Here is a 24,419-nt window from a genome sequence, read left to right as displayed (position 1 = left end):
TAATTTCATGGCTGCAGTCACTGTCTGCAGTGATTCTGGAGCTCAAGAAAATAAAATCTGTCCCTGCTTCCACTTCCTTCCCTTATATTTGGCATGAAATGATGGCACCAGATGCCACGATCCTAGTTTCTTTAATGTTAAGTTTTAAGCCAGCTTTTTTTCACTCTCTTCCTTTTCCACTCTCCTCCTATCTATTGTCTGATGGCTAGTATTTAAAGCAATCATATGTGTTTTTATTTTACAGTTTTGGAAATGTGCTTAAAAAGCAGGAATTTTTTTCAGAATCAGTAGCATGTTTTTAACAGCTTTTTTTTTTCCTTTTTCACTTTTTATTTGTAGTGTTTTTCTTTATCTGTTGCACTTCTGCCTCTCAGCACTATAATATTCACTCAACTAGCATCTTATGTATGTTAACAGTAACACAATAGACTCAAAATAGAGTTGCTTATGTTAAGTCATCTGTCACCAAATCAAGACTTGACTTAATTAGTTTCAGCTCTCCCAGAAGTGGAATCTTAAACAAGTCAATCAAGAATGATTGACTGGATCAGGCATTGGTAAGGTATTCTGCTTGATAGATGCCTATCATCCCCTGAAGGAAAATAACTGAAGTATCAACCCACTTCTTTGCCTAGCACAGCTTCCTTGTCTCTGCTCCCTTTTGGCTATAAAATTCTTTCATTTGTACAGCTCCTTGGAGCCTCTTTCTACCTGTTAGATTGGATGCTACCATCCAATTAAAGTCAATTTTTCCTCAAATAAACACTTAAAATTTTAAAATTTCATGGACATCAACTAATAATAAAAAAAAGCACCAAGAACTTTGTATGCTGTAGATTAGAAAACTTTTTCAACTATGTTTCAATTTAGAAACCATTACTTAATTACTTTTAGTGCCCATCTTCTTTGAAGCGTGCATATGAAACTGGTAAAGGGGCAGAGCTTAAAAATAGCTTAAAGCAAGCAAGTAGAAAGGCAAGAAAGGATGATAGAAAAACAAAGAGATGAGGGTATTGATTTAACAGTTAATCATTTTGAAGTAAACATAAAAGTGCTTGGTTTTAAAAACTGTGAGTAGGAATAATTTGTCTTATCTGGAAGATAATGTTCAGGGAATTTGGCTTGAAGTATACTCATGGTAAGTATACACATCTGAATTTATCCATTGTTTTCTGTGACACAGAGAAGTAAACCCAGTTGACATATATTTATTTGCCCATTGAAAAGAGCTTTTACTATGTATTACTTTTAACGCATTTAGTACATTACAGTGATTATTACCACCACATACAAGAATGACAAGTGGTACTTAAAAGTTGTAAGTATCTATCGTAGGAGGCAACATTTTAAACATGATCAACATTTATAAAGACATAACAAAATAGTTTCTCACTTGAGAAGTGGATGTCAAAGCAATATCCAATTTTTCAGCTTGAAGCAAATGGCAGATTTGGCAGAGGAATCTAACCTCAAATGATGTAAATATCTACCTAATATTGGCATATCCTGGTTGAATCAAATTTGTTAACGTTGGTATTCATCTTCCTTTTCTTTTATATTTTTCTCCTTGTTTGCTATTTAGATATATTCTATGGTATAATTAAACATTAGAAGCAGCAAACTGTGATGTCTCAGAGTTTGAACCCTAGAGCCAAGCCCTCTGGGTGCAATCTTGACTCTGCCTTTTACTAGTGGCCTGAGCTTCAGTGAGTAGTTTAACCTCCCTGTGGCCCAATTTCTTCACATGTAAAATGGTAGTAAGAGTGAAAGCAGTGTTTTGAGGAAGAAATGAAATTATTCATCTAGGAAGTTTAGATCAGTACCTGAACAGCCGTATGCAAGTGTTATTAAATATTTAGAGACTAGGACAATCTGAGTTAATGATGTGTTATTTATAATATTTAGAGACATGGCAATTGATATTTTCAATTTTACATACCTCTTTGAACTAAAATCTGGTTTTAATGATTAGATAACAGGTAATCAAAACAAGCATAGAAAAATAAGATCCTAAGCACCACTTGGTTCTGCTTATCTATTTTATTGTAGATGTATTTCCAAGAGTGCTTAAAAGCATTTGATTCCTTAATCATTCTTAATGTTACCTCTTTCCATCTAGCGTACCCTACGGATTTTAACAGTTAATCACTTGATTATATACTATACATACATAATTTTCAGCTCAATATGTCAGAATATAAGAAGACTTCTCGAATCTTTTAATCTTCATTATTGGCCTCTGTTGTACATAGCACTTAACGCAGGTGTGTTTTGGTTGAAATAATTTGTACATAAATATTTCCTATGCATTTTAGCACTCCAGACATATATCAGTTCAGTTCAGTTCAGTCACTCAGTTGTGTCTGACTCTTTGCGACCTCATGAATCGCAGCACGCCAGGCCTTCCTGTCCATCACCAACTCCTAGAGTTCACTCAGACTCACGTCCATCGAGTCCGTGATGCAATCCAGCCATCTCATCTTCTGTCGTCCCCTTCTCCTCCTGCCCCCAATCCCTCCCAGCATCAGAGTCTTTTCCAATGAGTCAACTCTTCACATGAGGTGGCCAAAGTACTGGAGTTTCAGCTTCAGCATCATTCCTTCCAAAGAAATTCCAGGGCTGCTCTCCTTCAGAAAGGACTGGTTGGATCTCCTTGTAGTACAAGGGACTCTCAAGAGTCTTCTCCAACACCACAGTTCAAAAGCATCAATTCTTCGGTGCTCAGCCTTCTTCACAGTCCAACTCTCACATCCATACATGACCACTGGAAAAACCATAGCCTTGACTAGACGGACCTTTGTTGGCAAAGTAATGTCTCTGCTTTTCAATATGCTGTCTAGGTTGGTCATAACTTTCCTTCCAAGGAGTAAGCATCTTTTAATTTATAAACTAAAGTTAAAATAAGTGAGTTTTTTAATATATTGAATTTCAGTATTGTGAGTGTGATGATTTTTAATTTTTTATTTATTTTACATCTAATGTCTAGATTCAGTTAAAACTTTTAAAAAATATTTGCATTCATATTAGTACAACACCATTAATATAACATCATATTAAAGTAGACACCATGGAGAATACAGAGGAAAAAGACCTGAAGAATACATAGGTAGAAAAAGATCTGCAGGATACATAGGTAGATGCTTGATTTTAACTCAGGATAGTAAACATTAAGTGCTAACATCTAATGGACACCAACAATGAGCTATAAGACTGCAAAATATGATATGTATTATTAGTGATAATGACATTGTGATGTCATTTTATGGAGGAGACAAGAATTCCCGCCAAACAAACCAGATTGGTCAAATGTAAAGAAATGGAGATATGTAAGGCAGATTTCTGGTTTAACAATACCAGTGGTAATCAATCAAATATGCATCAGATTCTGTCCTAAGCAGATTCTCTGTGTTAATCTAGTTAATTCATATCAACCCTGAGAGGCAGACACTCTCATTATCCTGTTTTTTTTTTTTTTTTTTAATCCTGGTTTTATATTGTAAGAAAATCGAGCTACTCAGAATTTTTTGGTTATTTGTTAATTTTTCTTTTAGGGTTATACATCCATGTGACTAAAGGCCAGTGAAGATTAGCTTTGCAAATTTCTCAAGAATTATTTGATAAAATGCCTTCACTTTTCATTAAGCTCACTAAGCTGAGAGAACATTAGCCTGGACCTACTAAAATGTGAACAGGCATCATCCTCACTCCATGGGATTTTCCAGGCAAGGGTACTGGAGTGGGATGCCATTGCCTTCTCTCCACTCTGCAGGTAGAGATGGCCTAATGATATTTCTCTAAACAGGGTAAAGGTAAAGCTGAATCAAGGGACACAGAGGCTTGAAGCCCTTTGACATTGTTTAATTCCTAGGCCCAGCAATATCTAAAATCAAAAAACCTCTCTTGATTGACTTATTATTTGAGTTAGTAACATGTCTTTTAGGGATTCGTTGGTGGCTCAGATGGTAAAGAATCTGCCTGCAATGCAGGGGACCCAGGTTTGAACCCTGGGTTGAGAAGATCCCCTGGAGAAGGGAATGACTACCCACTCCAGTGTTCTTGCCTGGAGAATCCCACGAACAGAGGAGCATGGTGGGTTACAGTCCATGAGATCGCATAGAGTTGGACACACTGAGCAACTAAGCACATATATGTCCTTTTCTCTTCTTGCTTAAATAACATGAGTTTTTTTTTCTCACTTACAACCAGCAAACATCTGTCTAAATAAGTAAGAAGTGGAGAAGTATAGAGAAATGTCAATTTATTCTCTGAAATAAGAAGGAAAATGTGAATGATAAAAGATAACAATCTTTGAAACCCTATGCATTATTTGTATTTTGTAACTGTACGTCTAACATAATGCAATATAATTATGTCACTTAATACAATTTGTTAACATTTATAATAATTTTATTCTCAAAGTATATTACATATTAGCTGTTTCATATTGATGTTTTTTAATTGGAAAGCTAATCTTCCTAGATATCTGAAAACTGATTTGCACCATCATTTTTTCACCTAATTACATTTTTTCAATTCAATGTTAATTTTTGTCTCAATATTAACTGTGTATTTTATGTACACATAACTTTATTATATATCATCAATTACATAAATAATGTATTATAGTTTATATTTATAATATTTTGGTAACCTATAAATTATTGAGTTTTTGTAATTGACAAAATTGATCAGTAATAATAATCATTTTCAGTTTCATTTTTGGTACAATGCTGTGTCTACTCATAAAATTATTAAACACATGCTTTCTTAACCTCATATTTAGAGACAAGAATCATCATAAGTAATAAATAAGTTGTTTCTTGAAGTTTAGTTTTCTTAATTTTAAATTTTCTTTAAATTTAACTACAAGAAAAATAAAATGGTATTTTCCTTCAATAAAAATAACAATAGCATAGAATTATCATTTTCCATTTAGAAAGGCTGTATAAAGTCCTTCACTAATCTCTCCCAAGTTGTCAGGAAACAATGTTATATTCATACTTGAATTAGATAATATTCATAAATTTCATTTCCAAACATTAAGATTATATTTTTTCCCCAGGAAAAAAATCTGAAAAGTATTTCTTCTAATGTGCTTTCAGCAAGATTCTTTTAGAGATGAAAGTAGTTCAATATAATAATTAGCATTTATTGGTAACTACATTTTGTCTCTGAAAATGACTTTACTATTAATATTTTCCCCACATAAAAGACATGTAATATACATACAAATTATAAGCATAATACTATTATGAAACAGTAATATAAACATTGCTTATAAACTATCTACTCAACCTAAAAATCAGAAAATTTATAGTAATTTGAGTCTACTGATCAGTCCCTCCCCTTATCTTTTCCTCTGCCTCTCAGAGATGTAGATGGTTTTCTAAATTGATTTTGCCTAAAAAAGCAGTCAACTTTATAATTTTATCATAATATTTATTAGACAAAACTAATTATATAGTGGATAGAAAAAGAATGCAATAAATTTACCTTTGATAAAAATTCACCTAGAATAATTTTATTAGATGTAACTTTTTTAAATAAAGAAATTCAAGATTCATTTCCCACACATTGAATCCAACTTTGAATTTTATAATAGCATAAAAACAAAACAACAATTTTCTACTGACCTTGGAAATCTCACAAGTAGCTGTATTTGAAATATCAGAAACATTATTCATTTTAAAAGTTACATTCTTATGGATGTTCTTTGGCAAATTTAATAGCCATGCAATTCCTAGTTTAGTGCAAATAACATTTTTCTCCAAATTTTACAAATTTATTGATATAAAAGCTAATTAAAGTTAAATGTTGTCTTAGATTTTTAATTTAACCATATGTTCTGCTTTGATTGCCAAAGTAACTAAAAGGAGACATTCTGATTTGACATTGAAGAATTCAAACAAACATTAATCTAGAAAGAAATCTGAAAAATGTATAAAAGTTAAAAATGGCATGGACTCTTAACAGCTTTGATTTTCATTTTAGGATTATGCATGTCATGAATGTTATGACGGCCCTTAGATTATGTCTTTATTATTTTCCAGTTATGTGGACTGTGGAAGATTGTCTAGTGGTTATGCTTAAATCATCAAGGAAAAATGCTGTTCAATTACATAATAACATCGTTCATTTAGTCAACAAATATTTAAAAAAATATATTTATGGAGTCCCCACTCCATACCAAGGTTTATCCCAGGTTCTGGCAATCAATCAGTGAACAAGACAAATTTCCTGCTCCATGGAGCATTAACAAACCAAACTGACCATTATTTAAAAAATTCAGCATGGAAACAGTAATGTGAATTCCAAATAGAAAAAACCATTTTTTTTTTAGCTTTTCATTTGAATGATTGCTGTTTATAGATAAAGTCTAAAATTACCTCTATTAAAGATCAATGATTACTTTTGGAATCAAGTCATTTATTGAGTAATGCATTTGAAAAGAGGCCATGGATTTAAAGATATTTAAGAGACAAGGTTAGGGAAGAAACATTCCAATTTAGGACATAATTAATACCAGCTTCATTCTGAAAAATACAGCTCTATAGTAAGAAAATTTGAGATAATGGATAAAAATATTAGTTTATTGAATTATTCATATCATAATTTAATTTTATTGCCTTCTGCTGTAGAATTATACTTCTTTTTAGATTTGAGATTTAAAGAAATTTTATTTCCTACAGATATTTAAAGGATTTGTAATTATGCTCTGTAGAACTGTATTAAAGAGAAGTAGATGTTAACATCTACTAGATCTTCACATTTTTGTTTTCCAAATTTTTATGATTTTCCATGGAGGAAAATGCATATTATCACCCAGTTATTTCTGTGACTCTACTTCCCACTGGAAAGGTAATTATCTAAATGGAAGCATCCTTACAATGTGATTGGACAACCTTCCACATTGTTTGAAATGATACGAATGGTATGGGATCCAATAGGTTATTAAAGTTTAATTTTTCGATGCTCCATTCATTGTTCCCATACTGGTAAAATGTAGCCGAAATGATCAAAACAGAACTTTCTTTTTTTCCAGTTGGGATATAGCATGTATAGTTGCCACATATTTCAGAAGTACAAGTCAGATAAATATATTATTTAACTTTTATTGTATAATTCCTGCATATAGACTGTTTGGCTGACGGGTAAAAAAAGAAATTTATTATAGAAATATGAAAAATATATATCATAGTTTCTAAAAATTCTTTAGTCTGTATCTACATCCTTTGTCATGTGACACTACAATCCTTGTAACTACAAAGGAGGATCTTTTCCCACACTGTGAAGTTGACATAAATTTGTACCTTGTTTGGCCAATAGAATATTGTGGATATTAATGCTGTGGAGTGGATTCCCACTCTGTATCTCAAAGACTGCTTGTGTTCTTATTGAGTCTCTGTGTCTCTACCATCACCACTGGCTCACTCCAGTCACCCTGGCAGATTTCAACATTTATCTAACATGCAAAATCGTGAGTCAAACTACCTGAAGTCTACTGAGCTGATGACAACAGATGAGTGAGCAATACAATTACATCAGTATTTCACAAGAGCTCTATGCATGATTATTGTGACCTAGATGATTGATTTAAAAAATAAAATATTTTTAAGATCTACTTAAATTTTTTGATGGTTGAAGTGTGAACAAATTAACTGTGGATTGTTCATATAGCTTTTCTTTAGGTTTATATTATTCTTTTAGGTTCTAAATTCTAAGGGACCTAATTACAGTGTCAATTCCTTTTACATAATATGTCACAAAGAATTTGCACTTGAACAACTCAGCAATAACTCATTAGCAGAGGGTGAAATGAATGTGATATGAGACATAAAAATATATTGAAACAAGGATTTTCTATGACCACAATCTTCTCTGTTTGAATGAAATAACTGTTTCCACTAAAACCCAAAGCAATTAATCTTTAATTTACATTTACTTTTACTGAAGTATTGCCTTATTCTAGATAGACTTGAATATTAATAGATTCAAGCATGTTTTTTAGTTTAAGGAACTCCGGTTCTGAAGTATCTATGTTTTAGATTTTCTTCAAAAATCACAAGTATAACTAACATAAAAATGAATTAAATTCACCTCACTTCATCCACCTATAAATAAGATAAGAGTGTAATTACTGAGACCTTCAAATGATAGAATAAAATGGCATAAAATGTAATAAGGATTTCAGGGACCAATTACTCTGAGGGTTTCACATCTGTGCTTTTCTTCATCTTTGAATCCAACCTTTCCAATGTTATATTAAACCTGCAATTACAAACTATGGTCTTATAATATTTTAATCAAATACTCACAATTAACCCATTGGAAGTCCTTCCTTTAAATCCTAAACAACAAATTAATGACAGGGTTAATTAGTATAAACTCCTATAATTCTATGGTAGTGCAAATAGCTTCATAATTTTCATTTATTGATTCTGCAAACAACATTTCATCAAAAAATTCAATCATTAGTAAGTTTCAAAGCTCCCTGGAGGAACTTGTATAATTCAAAATTTCTTCAAGGTCATTATTTTGGTAAGCATTCTGGTATTCAAGGGTTGATATTAGTTTGGTAATGAAAGTGGCAGATGATAAAAACACTTTACTTTCAGAGATATACAAGTGAAAACAAATTTCTCTATTATCTCTCTTTGTTTTAATTTCTCTTATTCTTTAACTTTGGCTGTGAAACTGTTTTCATCTTTCTCCCTTAAAAAAAAAATTCCATGTGTTTGTTTCCCACCCCTGTTAAGGCATTTTGCCAATCTCTGCATTTCTTTGTGATTACTTGCTCTGACAACTGCTTGTTTTCCCAGTGGAGTGTCCTAGATTTTCATGTTTGCTCTACTGCTTTGAACATATTGTAGACAAATTCAAAAACTATGTCATTTTTCTCTGTATGTTAGCAAAGATAAAAAAAAATAATCTGAATGCTTGTGGCTGAATTTAGAGGAACAATTATTTTTTATGAATATTTCAGAATTATTGGGCTTCCTTAATAGCTCAGTTGGTAAAGAATCTGCCTGCAACGCAGGAGACCCCGGTTGGATTCCTGGGTTGGGAAGATCTGCTGGAGAAGGGAAAGGTTACCCACTCCAGTATTCTTGGGCTTCCCTGGTGCCTCAGCTGGTAAAGAATCTGCCTACAATGCGGGAGACCTGGGTTTGATCCCTGGGTTGGGAAGATACCCTGGAGAACGGAATGTCAACCCATATACAGTCCTCGGGGTCTCAAAGAGCCAGACGTGACTGAGCGACTTTCACTTTCATTTTTCTGAGTTATTAGCTTATTTAAACAAAACAATTTCATTAACTTATGTTACTTACAGTCATGTTTTATAGGGTACTTAGATCTATACTGATAGTAATAAAACTATCATTTATTATTTGCTTAATCTATCCAGGGCTTCCCTGGTGGCTCAGACAGTGAAGAATCTGCCTGCTATGCGAAGACCCAGGTTCAGTCCCTGGTTTGGGAAGATCCCCTGGAGGAGGGAATATCAACTCACTTCAGCATTATTGCCTGGAGAATTCCATGGATGGAGGAGCCTGGTGGGCTATAGTTTATGGGTCGCAAAGTGTCAGACATGACTGAGTGAATAACACTGAGTGACTAACACTTTCCTTCAAGGAAAAATGTTAGCTCAATTATTCTAAAAAGTTGTTCTTAAGGAATTACTCCTATTTTAGGAATGTGGGAGTTGAGACTTGCAAAAAACAAGTGACTTTCTGAAAGTGTGGAGCTACTAAGCAGTACAGCCAAGGTGTGACTAAAGTGTACTGATTCTAGAACCTATTTATAATGTAGTCACTCACATTGAGTTTCTAAAACTTTTTTCTGATAATTTTCAGCACCATCTCCATACATATTCCTCCACGATCATTTGTGTGTATTTCAGCTGTTCTAATAAATTCATCTTATTAATTAAAAATCATAAAGTTTTTACTGTTTTAGCTCTTTTCATATGATAACAATCTCAGTTTTAAGACTATCAAGAACCAGCTTGATGTTTAAGGATGGCAATATTTACTGGAAAGAGGCCAATTGGACATTGTAAAATGATGCCAATTTAAGCAGAGGATTAGCATATGCATATTGTCAAGATGCATAAGGATGCTGAAGGATGCCTTTGAATGTTAACATTAAAAAATACACAATAAACAGAACGTCAATCAAATGGTGAGTGTTTACTTTTTAAATGAATGGTTTCCATGCCTGAGCAGTGGTTTCCATGCCGTACCATCTCTTGGCTTACTTAAATAAAATTGAACCAGAAATAAAATAGTTTGCTCTAATCCTAGTTTCATCATGAGCTAGATTTTGGGAAAGTCATTTGATTGTGTTAGGGCCTTAGGATCCCCACCTATAAAACAAGGTTGGGTCAAAATCTCTATATCTAGTTTGTTTTCACAACAACACAATCAATCTATTCAAATTAATTCAGTACCATGAAGTGATCATATACCACATGCAAGGGTTAGGAACCACATAAATGAAGAAACCTCTATCCTCCTTTTAAGGATTTTGCAGTCTCTTATTTGAAATAGACATTGAAATAAATAATATGATGAGAGATGTGCAATAACATTATTATGATCAAACATAGAAAATAAAGGAATTGATTCTATTCATTTAGGCAATTTTAAGTTCCCATAAAATGAGGAGCTTCACTGACACATTGCTGATGGTACCCCTCAATCTGTTTTCTTCCTCTTCTTCAGGATATGGCTTCCTAGCTGCTGTTATTTAGAGATCCCAGTTTCCCTTATAGCTATGAGTGGCCATGGTTGGAAGACTGATTGATGCACCTTCTTCACTTGAGCAAAGATAAACAGCTGGCTTGGATTTTAGCTCATTTTCCTCCTCCTGCAGACTGGAATGCAAAATAATATGCATCTCAATTTGGGCCATGCAGAAGAGCCATGTGTGCGTGTGTGTGTGTGCGTGCACGTGTGCGTGTGTGCGTGTGTGTCTGTGTGTCTGTGTGTGTATGCTTAGACGCTCAGTTATGATCTGACTCTTTGTGACTTTATGGACTGTAGCCCACCAGGCTCCTTTGTCCATGAGAGTCTCCAGACAAGCATACTGGAGTGGGTTACCATTCCCTTCTCCAGGGGCTCTTCCTGACTGAGCACTCGAACATGGGTCTCCTGCACTACAGGCAGATTTTTACCATCTGAGCCACCAGGGAACCCATGAAGCAGAAGAATGGATGTCTAATAAATGACAGAATACATGAAGGGAGGAACCTGGATCCCTGGATGACTTCAGGGAGGGCAGCTATCTCACTAGCCTAAACTAGCTGAACTATTCCATGGGAAAAAATACATTTATGTCTCTTTATTATAATTACCCTAGCTTAGCCTTCATCTCAATGGATACAACATTTCAGTTTGAACTAGGTCATGTATTACCAGATGTCAGAGGATGAGCAGAGTAGCTGAAACCAAGTTTGAGAAGGTAGTAAGAAACTAGATCTTGATGAGGCTTCAGTTCAGTTCAATTCAGTCGCTCAGTCATGTCCAGCTCTTTGCGACCCCATGAATCACAGCACGCCAGGCCTCCCTGTCCATCACCATCTCCCGGAGTTCACTCAGACTCACGTCCATCGAGTCCGTGATGCCATCAAGCCATCTCATCCTCTGTGTCCCCATCTCCTCCTGCCCCCAATCCCTCCCAGCATCAGAGTCTTTTCCAATGAGTCAACTCTTCACATGAGGTGGCCAAAGTACTGGAGCTTCAGCTTTAGCATCATTCCTTCCAAAGAAATCCCAGAGCTGATCTCCTTCAGAATGGACTGGTTGGATGTCCTTGCAGTCCAAGGGACTCTCAAGTGTCTTCTCCAACACCACAGTTCAAACACATCAATTCTTCGGTGCTCAGCCTTCTTCACAGTCCAACTCTCACATCCATACATGACCACAGGAAAAACCATAGCCTTGACTAGACAGACCTTAGTCAGCAAAGTAATGTCTCTGCTTTTGAATATATTATCTAGGTTGCTCATAACTTTTCTTCCAAGGAGTAAGCGTCTTTTAATTTCATGGCTGCAGTCACCATCTGCAGTGATTTTGGAGCCCCAAAAATAAAGTCTGACACTGTTTCTACTGTTTCCCCATCTATTTCCCATGAAGTGATGGGACCGGATGCCATGATCTTCGTTTTCTGAATGTTGAGATTTCAGCCAAGTTTTTCACTCTCCTCTTTCAACTTCATCAAGAGGCTTTTTAGCTCCTCTTCACTTTCTGCCATAAGGGTGGTGTCATCTGCATATCTGAGGTTATTAATATTTCTCCTGGCAATCTTGAGTTGAGCTTGTGTTTCTTCCAGTCCAGCGTTTCTCATGATGTACTCTGCATAGAAGTTAAATGAGCAGGGTGACAATATACAGCCTTGACGTACTCCTTCTCTATTTGGAACCAGTCTGTTGTTCCATGTCCAGTTCTAACTGTTGCTTCCTGACCTGCCTACAGATTTCTAAAGAGGCAGCTTAGGTGGTCTGGTATTCCCATCTCTTTCGGAATTTTCCACAGTTTCTTATGATCCACAAAGTCAAAGGCTTTGGCAGAGTCAATAAAGCAGAAATAGATGTTTAGAAAGCATCACTATGAACAAAGCTAGTGGAGGTGATGGACTTCCAGTTGAGCTGTTTCAAATCCTGAAAGATGATGCTGTGAAAGTGCTGCACTCAATATGCCAGCAAATTTGGAAAACTCAGCAGTGGCCACAGGACTGGAAAAGGTCAGTTTTCGTTCCAATTCCAAAGAAAGGCAATGCAAAAGAATGCACAAACTAAAACACAGTTGCACTCATCTCACAAGCTAGTAAAGTAATGCTCAAAATTCTCCAAGCCAGGCTTCAGCAATATGTGAACCGTGAACTCCCTGATGTTCAAGCTGGTTTTAGAAAAGGCAGAGGAACCAGAGATCAAGTTGCCAACATCCTCTGGATCATGGAAAAAGCAAGAGAGTTCCAGAAAAACATCTATTTCTGCTTTATTGACTATGCCAAAGCCTTTGACTGTGTGGATCAGAATCAATTTCATCAAAAAATATTCTGAAGGGAAATAAGATCAAAGACAACAAATAATTTGACTATGAAAGAAAAGTAGGCTGTTTGACTTCAAGTTTCTTAAAATGGCATAAAGATGTTTGTGAAGGAGGACATGTGACAGCTCAGACACGCAACACGAGGATGGCACCATGACATATTCAACATGACTCAGACAAGGCAGGGTGCTCCATCTCATCACTTCCCACAGGAAGCATTAATATTTTAAGTCAACATGTTACCCCTGAACTTGTAAGTTCTGTCAGATATTTTTCAATACAGTGAAAAGGATGAGCATCCATGGACAATGTGGTAACCAATATACTCTTTGCCTACACTGATAATTGCAACATTCATCTGATTCAGAACTTGCAACATTCAGTTCCAGAACACTCTGATTTTCAGTATACAGTGATCTGTCAGATTATGGCTTCGTAGTGGTAGAGACATCAGTTCCAACTATCAGGTAGTGACAATATGTGTAGTTTCAATCAAATGAGAACAGAATTAAAATGTTTCCTTTCACTCTTCTATACCATAAGTTTCTGTACATTCCTAGGCCAATAATCATAGTAAAAAAAAAATTTTAAATATGCAGTGGTTGGGTTAGTATGCCTAACTTACTGATGTATACACCTATTTATAACAAAACGTGTTTTTTGTTCTTTTGATTATGTAATTCCTTTGTGATTATTTACAGTTTAATAGAAAATATAAAAATTATATTTTGTACTTAAAATTGGAACAACAGACTGGTTCCAAATAGGGACAGGATTGCATCAAGGCTGTATACTGTCACCCTGCTTAATTTACTTCTATGCAGAGTACATCATGAAAAACGCTGGGCTGGATGAAGCACAAGCTGGAATCAAGATTTCCAGGAGAAATATCAATAACTTCAGATATGCAGATGACACCATCCTTATGGCAAAAAGTGAAGAACTAAAGAGCCTCTTGATGAAAGTGAAAGAGGAGAGTGAAAAAGTTGGCTTAAAGTCAGAAAACTAAGTTCATGGCATCCGGTCCCATGACTTCGTGGCACACAGATGGGGAAACAATGAAAACAGTGATAAACTTTATTTTCTTAGGCTCCAAAATCGCTGCAGATGGTGACTGAAATCATGAAATTAAAAGACGCTTGCTCCTTGGAAGAAAAGCTATGACCAACCTAGATAGTGTATTAAAAAGCAGAGACATTACTTTGCCGAATAAGGTCCGTCTAGTTAAGGCTATGGTTTTTCCATTAGTCATGTATGGATGTGAGAGTTGGACTATAAAGAAAGCTGAGTGCCGAAGAATTGATGCTTTTGAACTGCGGTCTTGGAGAAGACTCTTGAGAGTCCCTTGGACTGCAAGGGGATCCAGCCAGTCCATTCTAAAGGAAATCAGTCATGAATAGTCATTGGAAGGACTGACTGATGCTGAAGCTGAAACTCCAGTAGTTTGGCCACCTGATGTGAGGAACTGACTCATTGGAAAAGGCCCTGATGCTGGGCAAGATTGAAGTCAGGAGGAGAAGGGGACGACATAGGATGAGATGGTTTGATGGCATCAAGGACTCGATGGATATGAGTTTGAGCAAGCTCTGGGAACTGGTAAGGGACAGGGAAACCTGGTGTGCTGCAGTCCATGGAATCGCAGAGTCAGACACAATTGAGTGACTGAACTGAATAGAAAATAAATATTAATTTCTAGGGTATGGTGACCAAACATCTTAGTCTGCTGAGGCCTAAGGAATGAGTTTCTTGAGATATAGTATTTTCAGCATGAAAACCAAGAAGGTTTTTGAGAAAGTGAGAGGAAATATTCACTGTACTTTAGCTGGAGACAGAGAGAGGGAAAGAGACAGGGGAAGAGGGATGGAGGGGGCTTCATGAGATGGATTGAGAGCCATTAGCATTGTGTACATTCATAATCATCTTATTATTATAATCATCTCAAAGTTTCAGTTATAAAGACTTTGTTTATCCTTCTGTTCTCAGCCTTGTGATACTGAGGTTGGAACTCTGAAAAATATGTCCCTGGTGGCTAAGATGGTAAAGCAGCTGCCTACAATGCTTGAGAACTGGGTTCAACTCCGGGGTTGGGAAGCTCACCTGGAGAAGGAAATGGCAACCCACTCCAGTATTCTTGCCTGGAAAACCCCATGGACGGAGGAGCCTGGTAGGCTACAGTCTATGGGGTCACAAAGAGTCAGACACTACTGAGCGACTTCACTTTCACTTTTTCACATTCATAATCATCCCATTATTAATCGTGTTTCAGTAAAGCCTTTGTTTATCCTTCTGTTCTCAGCCTCATTATACTGAGGCTGGAACTCTGAAAAAAATACATTTCTCCTTTATCTTTCTCTGTCACTAGGGAGATGTGGAGGGAGAGGGACTTTGGAAGCAGGAAGAAGAGAGAAGAGACTTTCTTCTTTCCACTTATTGCTGCTTCTGTCAGCATAGCCCAAACAAGTGTACCTCACCTAGGCGACAGTAACTGGTTCCAGCTTTTCATCACTCTCAGCCCAAGGCTCATTAGGCCCTATCACAGGTATCCAACAAGCTGAACAACGCTGCCTCATCAGGATCTAAGCCCCAACTCTAAGTGCCCTTCTTCTGAGCTCTTATTTCACTAGCATCAGCCAGCCAGCAACCCTCCTCTGAGGGTCTGAGTGCTGGCTTGGTCTGGCCCACCCCCAAGCTTTTAGATTCTAGTAATGCTGCTTCCTATGTCCGGTAGCTACTTCCTACTGTTACTACCTTTATGTCACTGTAATGTTCCTTTTGCTTCATCAGTCCTCCAAATGTGAAACTAAATCACTATATTACATCTTCTGTTGAAAAACAGCGTAATTTCCATTTCTCTGTCCAAATGTTCACTGATGCCAGCAGTAATTTAAAATTGAAATGAAAAACTCCTACAAGAAATATTAGATAAGCTCTGTAACTGCAAAATATAAATTTAAGAGTTACCAACTAATTAGCTTTTAGTTAAGATTGTTTACTGTATTGGGTTTCTTCTGAATATAATTATAACTTTCCAGTAAACAGCTAATTAGTGATGAGGTCAATCATATCACTTTAAAATCTCACCTGATTATTTTGTATAAGGACCAAAAATACTTATGAAAATTCTTTATTTTGAGTAATATAAATATAATTTGCTTATTTCTTAGAAAATGTAAAAAACACAAAAGCTTTAAGTTCTTTAACTGCAAAAATTTCTCTAGAGCACATTTAACTTATATGGTTTATTTACAGTTTACTGTATAAAGAAATCAAAAATAGAAACTTACATAAGGCATTATTTTTCATCCAATTAAAAAATGATGACCCCTTTTACTATCTACTAAAAATAGATAAATTTATATATTCCTATGGTAATATTGTATACTTTTCTATAAGCATCTTTGTTTAAATTAGAGATTGACCATGGAGAGGATACTACTCTAGGCACATCTATAAACCCTTTAATTATAAATTAATTTATAATGTCGTTACTCTATTCAGATAAGATAATTATTATTCCCATCCTTCAAATAAAAAAAACTGTGTTGCAGAGAGGTTAGATTACTTACTCAAAGTCAAGAAGATCACTGAAGTTAGTAGGCAAACCGAGGCAGGCTGACTCCTATTAATGAAGGCTTTAAACCACTCCAGTATGCTGCTCCTCATATAAGTGCTTAACTTCTAAAAGTCATCTATGTCTGGACATAAGGAATAAGAGATAAACATCCATCTTTCTGGTGAAGATTATTCTAAGTAAGCAAAAACAAACACAACAAAATAATATTTTTAATCTTTTGTAAGGAGACAAATGTTTTTTTCTTTAAACAATATTTTTACTAATGCAACTGAAATATTTTTATTTCCAGTATCTACCTATATTGTTCTGCTGAAGTCAAGAGGGCCTTAGGAAGCATTTCTCTGAACAAGGCTAGTGGAGGTGATGGAATTCCAGCTGAGCTATTTCAAATCCTAAAAGATGATGCTATGAAAGTGTTGCACTCAATATGCCAGCAAATTTGGAAAACTCAGCAGTGGCCACAGTACTGGAAAAGGGTAGTTTTCATTCCAATCCCAAAGAAAGGTAACGCCAAAGAATGTTCAAATTACCATACAGTTGTACTCATTTCACATGCTAGCAACATAATGCTCAAAACCATTCAATCTAGGCTTCAACAGTACATGAACCAAGAATTTCCAGATGTACAAGCCGCATTTAGAGAAAACAGATGAACCAGAGAACAAATTGCCAATATCAGCTGGATCATTGAAAAAGCAAGAGAGTTCCAGAAAAACATCTACTTCTTCTTCATTGACTATGCTAAAGCCATTGACTGTGTGGATCACAACAAACTGGAAAATTCTTAAAGAGATAGGAATACCAGGCCACCTTACCTGCTTCCTGAAAAACCTGTATGCAGGCATGGAAGCAACAGTTAGAACCAGACATGGAACAACAAATTGGTTCAAAACTGGGAAAGGAGTACATCAAAGCTGTATATTGTCACCTGTTTATTTAACTTATATGCAGAGTACATCATGAGCAATGACAGGTTGGATGATGCACAAGCTGGAATCAAGATTGCTGGGAGAAATATCAACAACCTCAGATATGCACATGATACCACTCTAATGGTAGAAAGTGAAGAGGAACTATAGAGCCTTTTGATGAGGGTGAAAGAGGAGAGTGAAAAGTTGGCTTAAAACTCAAAACTAAAAAATCTAATATCATAGCATCGGGTACCATCACTTCATGTCAAATATATGGGGGAAAAGTAGAACAGTGACAAAGTTTATTCCCTTGGGCTCCAAAGTCCGTGGGTGGTGACTGCACCATAAACTTAAAAGATGCTTGCTAAAGCAGAGACCTTGCTTTGGCAACCAAATTCTGTATATTCAAGGCTATGGTTTTTTTGATAGTCACATATGGATATGAGAGTTGGACCATAAAGAAGGCTGAGAGCTGAAGAATTGATGTTTTTAAGTTGTGGTGCTAGAGAAAACTCCTGAGAGTCCCTTGGACAGCAGGAGATCAAACCAGTCAATCCTAAAGGGAATCAACCATGACTACTCATTGTAAGGACTGATGCTGAAGCTGAAGCTCCAGTACTTTGACAGCTGATGCAAAGAGCAGACTCATTGGAAAAGACTCTGATGCTGGGAAAGATTGAGGGCAAGAGGAGAAGGGGGAGGCAGAGGATGAGATGGTTGGATAGCATCACTGACTCAATGGGCATGAGTTAAGCAAACTCCAGGGTATTGCGCACGACAGGGAAGCCTGGTGGGCTGCAGTTAATGGGGTTGCAAAGAGTCAGAAATAACTTAGTGACTGAACAACAGGAACAACAACCTGTATTGTTCTGCTGCAGAAGAAAATAAATGCCCCCAACTAGGATGGAGATCTGACCATGAATCTAGTGTCTATTATGGTTTGAAATAACTGGGATGTTTTCATGGAATTTCTTCAATGATTTACTTATTTCATTAGATAGACAGAAATTTGGGAGAGAACTGTTATTCAAGGAAACAAATCTTTGATTAGTTTCCATTACCAATAAAAGAAACATATACCAATAATATAAATGTAACTGTATTTTTCTTAGAACAATATAGCTATAACTTTAAGATATATTCTACTATATAATATGTATTAGATATTAGGCTTAAGATTGAAAAACAGCAATGAAAAAGCTTTGATTTTATTAAACAGGCAAAGTATATTTCATTAACAACATTCATTAGCATTCTTTCATTTGGTTTATATTCATGGTCCACCACAAATGTAAATCAGGTTTTTTTTCCTGATCTTAATTTGCAAATTATTCATCATGGTTAAATAAAGAGGAGATGGTATGATCTATAGGAAAGTTACTCCTAGAAAACCTGGTATATTCTAAGAATGTGAAGTGGTATACACTATGCACGTGAAGAACTGCACATACAATTGGTTCCTTTATATTCCTGGCTATTCCACTAAAAACAGTGAGACAAATGTGACTTGTAGTTTCCTTTTCTGCAAATAATGAGTGCATGGTGTACTTAAAGTCATTTATGGCACAAGTCTTCTAAATGATGTTGGCTATTTATAGGTATAGATTAGATACAAATATAGACACAGATACAGATATAAGTTATTTTATAGCTATAGACATCTGAGGCTAGATATAGTAGAGAAAGCAAGATAGAATTTTCTCATATTGAAATCTAAGAGCATAGATCTTGAGAAGAAATAAAAGATTAGAGGTTATCCCCACAGATCAGAACTTTGACTTTATGTGCCATAGTAAAAAGAGTTGTCATATCTCATGAATAATTTTAGAGCAGCGACACTGTCAAATAGAACTTTCTGCAATGATGGAAAGCTTCTGTCTCCTTAATGTGAATACTGAACATTGGAAATGTGTCATGTCCAAGTGAGAATCTAAATTTTGTATTTTACTTAATCTTAATAATTTAAATAACCACTTGAGAGTAGTAGTTATCACACTGGATTCTTTAGCTTTGAAGAGTTTATTTGTGGATTGAGAATACAAGTAAAGCATGGAAGATGGCAGAAATTTTGGGAGTCCAGTAACTTTGAGCAAAATTCTATGTACTAAATCTTCTGTACATGAATGCTGGTTTTAAGCAAAGAACAATTAACATGCTAGAGCAACAAACAGCCTGAGAGACTTGGGTGATGGCCTCATGAAATCATAGAATGGCAGAGGCTTGAGGGACAATGTATATTAATTGTCTCATTAAGTGTTAAAATATAAATTAAATATCAAACATTAGTTAACTCACCTGAGGTCACTCAGGAACAGAATTGTAAAGAGATACCAATTTAATTAAAATTTAAATAACCAATAAAAGCAACTATATATCAGCTGATAATCACATGCCAGGATGAACTACTTTACATAGTATGTGTAACAGAGAAGAACAGACCTGACTCCATATTGGATCTATTCCCAGAGGCCCAATCTTTGTGCTCTGTTGCCTGTGTTTAGTCATGCCAGTTCTGCATCTTTGTAAAGTACATGTTGTCTATAGCATGAAATATACATAGTAGTCCTTTCTCAAGGCTTTTCTTCCCAGGCTTGACTTTAAAGGTATAATCTTTTTCATTCATATAGAGATTAAAAAGTTGCAGACCAGAGAATAATATTTATATTTTTGGAGGTTTACAGCAACACCATGACCAGACCTATGTGCACAGCTGCAAGAACAGAGGATGACCACATTCCCTCCAGGTCTGACCAGCCCAAGAAGTTCCCAAGAACCAGCCACACCCTCTCCTCTTTTAGTATAACAGAAGCCTGAATTCTAACTCAGGGAAGATGAGACTTTGGGACACTACTCTGCCATCTTCTTGGTCTACTGGCTTTTCGAATAACATCACTATTCCTTTACATGATGACTGACTTTTTAGTTTATTGTCCTTAGAGCAGTGAGCAGTATGCACTTGGACTCAGTAATGTATGCATTATTACCATATTGCCTTGTTTTACAGAAGACTCAGAGAGGTTAACTAATACTCCAAGGTTACTGTGATATAAGCAATATATAGTTTGGTCTTCAACTCAACTCCTGCCTAGAACTCCTAAAACTTGTTCTTTCTTAAGCCATAAGAGCAATAGGCGCATATTCTGTTATACGTAGTTTTGTTCTTGGCTCTTGAATCAGATCTGTAGCATTAAATTAAAATAAGTGTCTTTTGCTACTTATAAGAATCCCCTTTCAACTGTATCTAAGTTTATGTTAAAGGGGTGACTTTTTGTAAAGCTTCTAAGGATGAAGAGGTGGTTGCCAGGGTGACCAATTATGTGTTTAGAGGAGTGGAAATTTTGAGTCTACCCCTAACCTCCAGGGGTATGATGGACTGGAAGTTGAGTTAATAACCAATAACCAATTATTTAATCAGTTATGTTTATATAATGAAGCCTTCATTAGAAACCCTAACCAAAAGTGGTTTAGCGATCTTCCAGATTGAGAACACTTCTATGTGCTGGGAAAGTGACACAGTCTGACTCTCCAGGGTCACAAGCTCCTGTACTTGGGATCCTTTCAGACTGTGTTCTATATATATATCTTTTCATCTGTCAGTTCATTTGCATTCTTTGATATAACTTTTACAATAACTACATAACAGTAAATAACTATTTTCCCTGGATTCTATGAGATGTTTCAGCAAATTATCGAACTCGAGGATGGGGTTATGGAGACGTCTGACTTGTCATCAAGTTGAGTAGAAGTATTGGGTAACCTCAGTTCAGCTCAGTTGCTCAGACATGTCTGACAATTCCCAACACCATGAATCACAGCACACCAGCCCTCCCTGTCCATCACCAACTCCCGGAGTTTACTTAAACTCATGTCCATCGAGTCAGTGATGCCATCCAGCCATCTCATCCTCCGTCATCCCCTTTTCCTCCTGCCCCCAATCCCTCCCAGCATCAGAGTCTTTTCCAATGAGTCAACACTTCACATGAGGTGGCCAAAGTATTGGAGTTTCAGCTTTAGCATCACTCCTTCCAATGAACACTCAGGACTGATCTCCTTTAGAATGGACTGGTTGGATCTCCTTGCAGTCCATGGGACTCGCAAGAGTCTTCTCCAACATCAGAGTTCAAAAGCATCAATTCTTTGGCGCTCAGCTTTCTTCACAGTCCAACTCTCACATTCATACATGACCACAGGAAAAACCATAGCCTTGACTAGATGGAGCTTTGTTGGCAAAGTAATGTCTCTGCTCTTGAATATGCTATCTATGTTGGTCATAACTTTCCTTCCAAAGAGTAAGCGTCTTTTAATTTCATGGCTGCAGTCACCATCTGCAGTGATTTTAGAGCCCCCCAAAATAAAGTCTGACTCTGTTTCCACTGTTTCCCCATCTATTTCCCATGAAGTGATGGGACCAGATGCCATGATCTTCGTTTTCTGAATCTTGAGCTTTAAGCCAACTTTTTCACTCTTCTCTTTCACTTTCATCAAGAGGCTTTTTAGTTCTTTTTCACTTTCTGCCATAAGGGTGGTGTCATCTGCATACCTGAGGTTATTGATATTTCTCCTGGCAATCTTGATTCCAGCTTGTGCTTCTTCCAGCCCAACATTTCTCATGATGTGCTCTGCATAGAAGTTAAATAAGCAGGGTGACAATATACAGCCTTGATGTGCTCTTTTTCCTATTTGGAACCAGTCTGTTGTTGTATGTCCAGTTCTAACTGTTGCTTCCTGACCTGCATATAGGTTTCTCAAGAGGCAGGTCAGGTGGTCTGGTATTCCCATCTCTTTCTGAATTTTCCACAGTTTATTGTGATCCTCACAGTCAAAATGTTGGCATAGTCATTAAAGCAGAAGTCAATGTTTTTCTGGAACTCTCTTGCTTTTTCCATGATCCAGCAGATGTTGGCAATTTGATCTCTGGTTCCTCTGCCTTTTCTAAAACCAGCTTGAATATCCAGAAGTTCACGGTTCACATATTGCTGAAGCCTGGCTTTGGGAATTTTGAGCATTACTTTACTAGCATGTGATATGAGTGCAATTGTGTGGTAGTTTGAGCATTCTTTGGCATTGCCTTTCTTAGAGATTAGAATGAAAACTGACCTTTTTCAGTCCTGTGGCCACTGCTGAGTTTTCCAAATATGCTGGCATATTAAGTGCAGCACTTTCACAGCATCATCTTTTAGGATTTGAAATAGTTCAACTGGAATTCCATTACCTCCACTAGCTTTGTTTGTAGTGATGTTTTCTTTTTTCTTTTTTTTTTAAGCTGGTTTTATTTATTTATTTATTTTTCCACTCCTGATGACTTTTTTTTTTTAAATTTTAAAATCTTTAATTCTTACATGTGTTCCCAAACATGAACCCCCCTCCCACCTCCCTCCCCATAACATCTCTGTGGGTCATCCCCATGCACCAGCCCCAAGCATGCTGTATCCTGCATCAGACATAGACTAGCAATTCAATTCTTACATGATAGTATACATGATAGAATGCCATTCTCCCATATCATCCCACCCTCTCCCTCTCCCTCTGAGTTCAAAAGTCCGTTATAGACAGCTGCGTCTTTTTTCCTGTCTTGCATACAGGGTCGTCATTGCCATCTTTCTAAATTCCATATATATGTGTTAGTATACTGTATTGGTGTTTTTCTTTCTGGCTTACTTCACTCTGTATAATCGGCTCCAGTTTCATCCATCTCATCAGAACTGATTCAAATGAATTCTTTTTAACGGCTGAGTAGTACTCCATTGTGTATATGTACCACAGCTTTCTTATCCATTCATCTGCTGATGGACATCTAGGTTGTAGTGATGTTTTCTAAGGCCGACTTGACTTCATATTCCAGGATGTCTGGGTCTAGGTGATTGATCACACCATTGTGTTCTTGCCACCTCTTCTTAATATCTTCTGCTTCTGTTAGGTTCTGTCCTTTATCAAGCCCATCTTTGCCTGAAATGTAACTTGGGGTAAACTGTGGACCCACTATTCACAACTGGCATCTGGGAGAAAGGTACTAGTTTTGTGAGACTAAGCTATTAGCCTGGGAAGTCTGTTCTAACTCTGGACTGTTAGTATTAGAGTTGAGTTATTGTAGTACACCCAGTCAGTGTCTGCGTAGAATTGAAAATTGTTTGGAGTGGGGGAAAAAAACACACAGCTGGTATCAGAAGTGTGATCAGAGGAAACAGTGAGTTTAATTTTACAAGGTTACAGAGGAGACACACAAGCTGGAATCAAGATTGCCGGGAGAAATATCAATAACCTCAGATATGCAGATGTCACCACCCTTGCAGCAGAAAGTGAAGAGGAGCTAAAAAGCCGCTTGATGAAAGTGAAAGTGGAGAGTGAAAAAGTTGGCTTAAAGCTCAACATTCAGAAAATGAAGATCATGACATCCGGTCCCATCACTTCATGGGAAATAGATGGGGATACAGTGGAAACAGTGTCAGACTTTATTTGGGAGGGCTCTAAAATCACTGCAGATGGTGGCTGCACCATGAAATTAAAAGATGCTTACTCCTTGGAAGAAAAGTTATGACCAACCTAGATAGCATATTCAAAAGCAGAGACATTACTTTGTCGACTAAGGTCCATCTAGTCAAGGCTATGGTTTTTCCTGTGGTCATGTATGAATGTGAGAGTTGTACTGTGAAGAAGGCTGAGCGCCGAAGAATTGATGCTTTTGAACTGTGGTGTTGGAGAAGACTCTTGAGAGTCCCATGGACTGCAAGGAGATCCAGCCAGTCCATTCTAAAGGAGATCAGTCCTGAGTGTTCATTGGAAGGAGTGATGCTAAAGCTGAAACTCCAATACTTTGGCCACCTCATGTGAAGTGTTGACTCATTGGAAAAGACTCTGATGCTGGGAGGGATTGGGGGCAGGAGG

The sequence above is a fragment of the Budorcas taxicolor genome, chromosome 5 (assembly GCF_023091745.1).
Source record: "Budorcas taxicolor isolate Tak-1 chromosome 5, Takin1.1, whole genome shotgun sequence".
NCBI lineage: Eukaryota > Metazoa > Chordata > Mammalia > Artiodactyla > Bovidae > Budorcas > Budorcas taxicolor.
Note: the sequence above shows the minus strand (reverse complement) of the source record.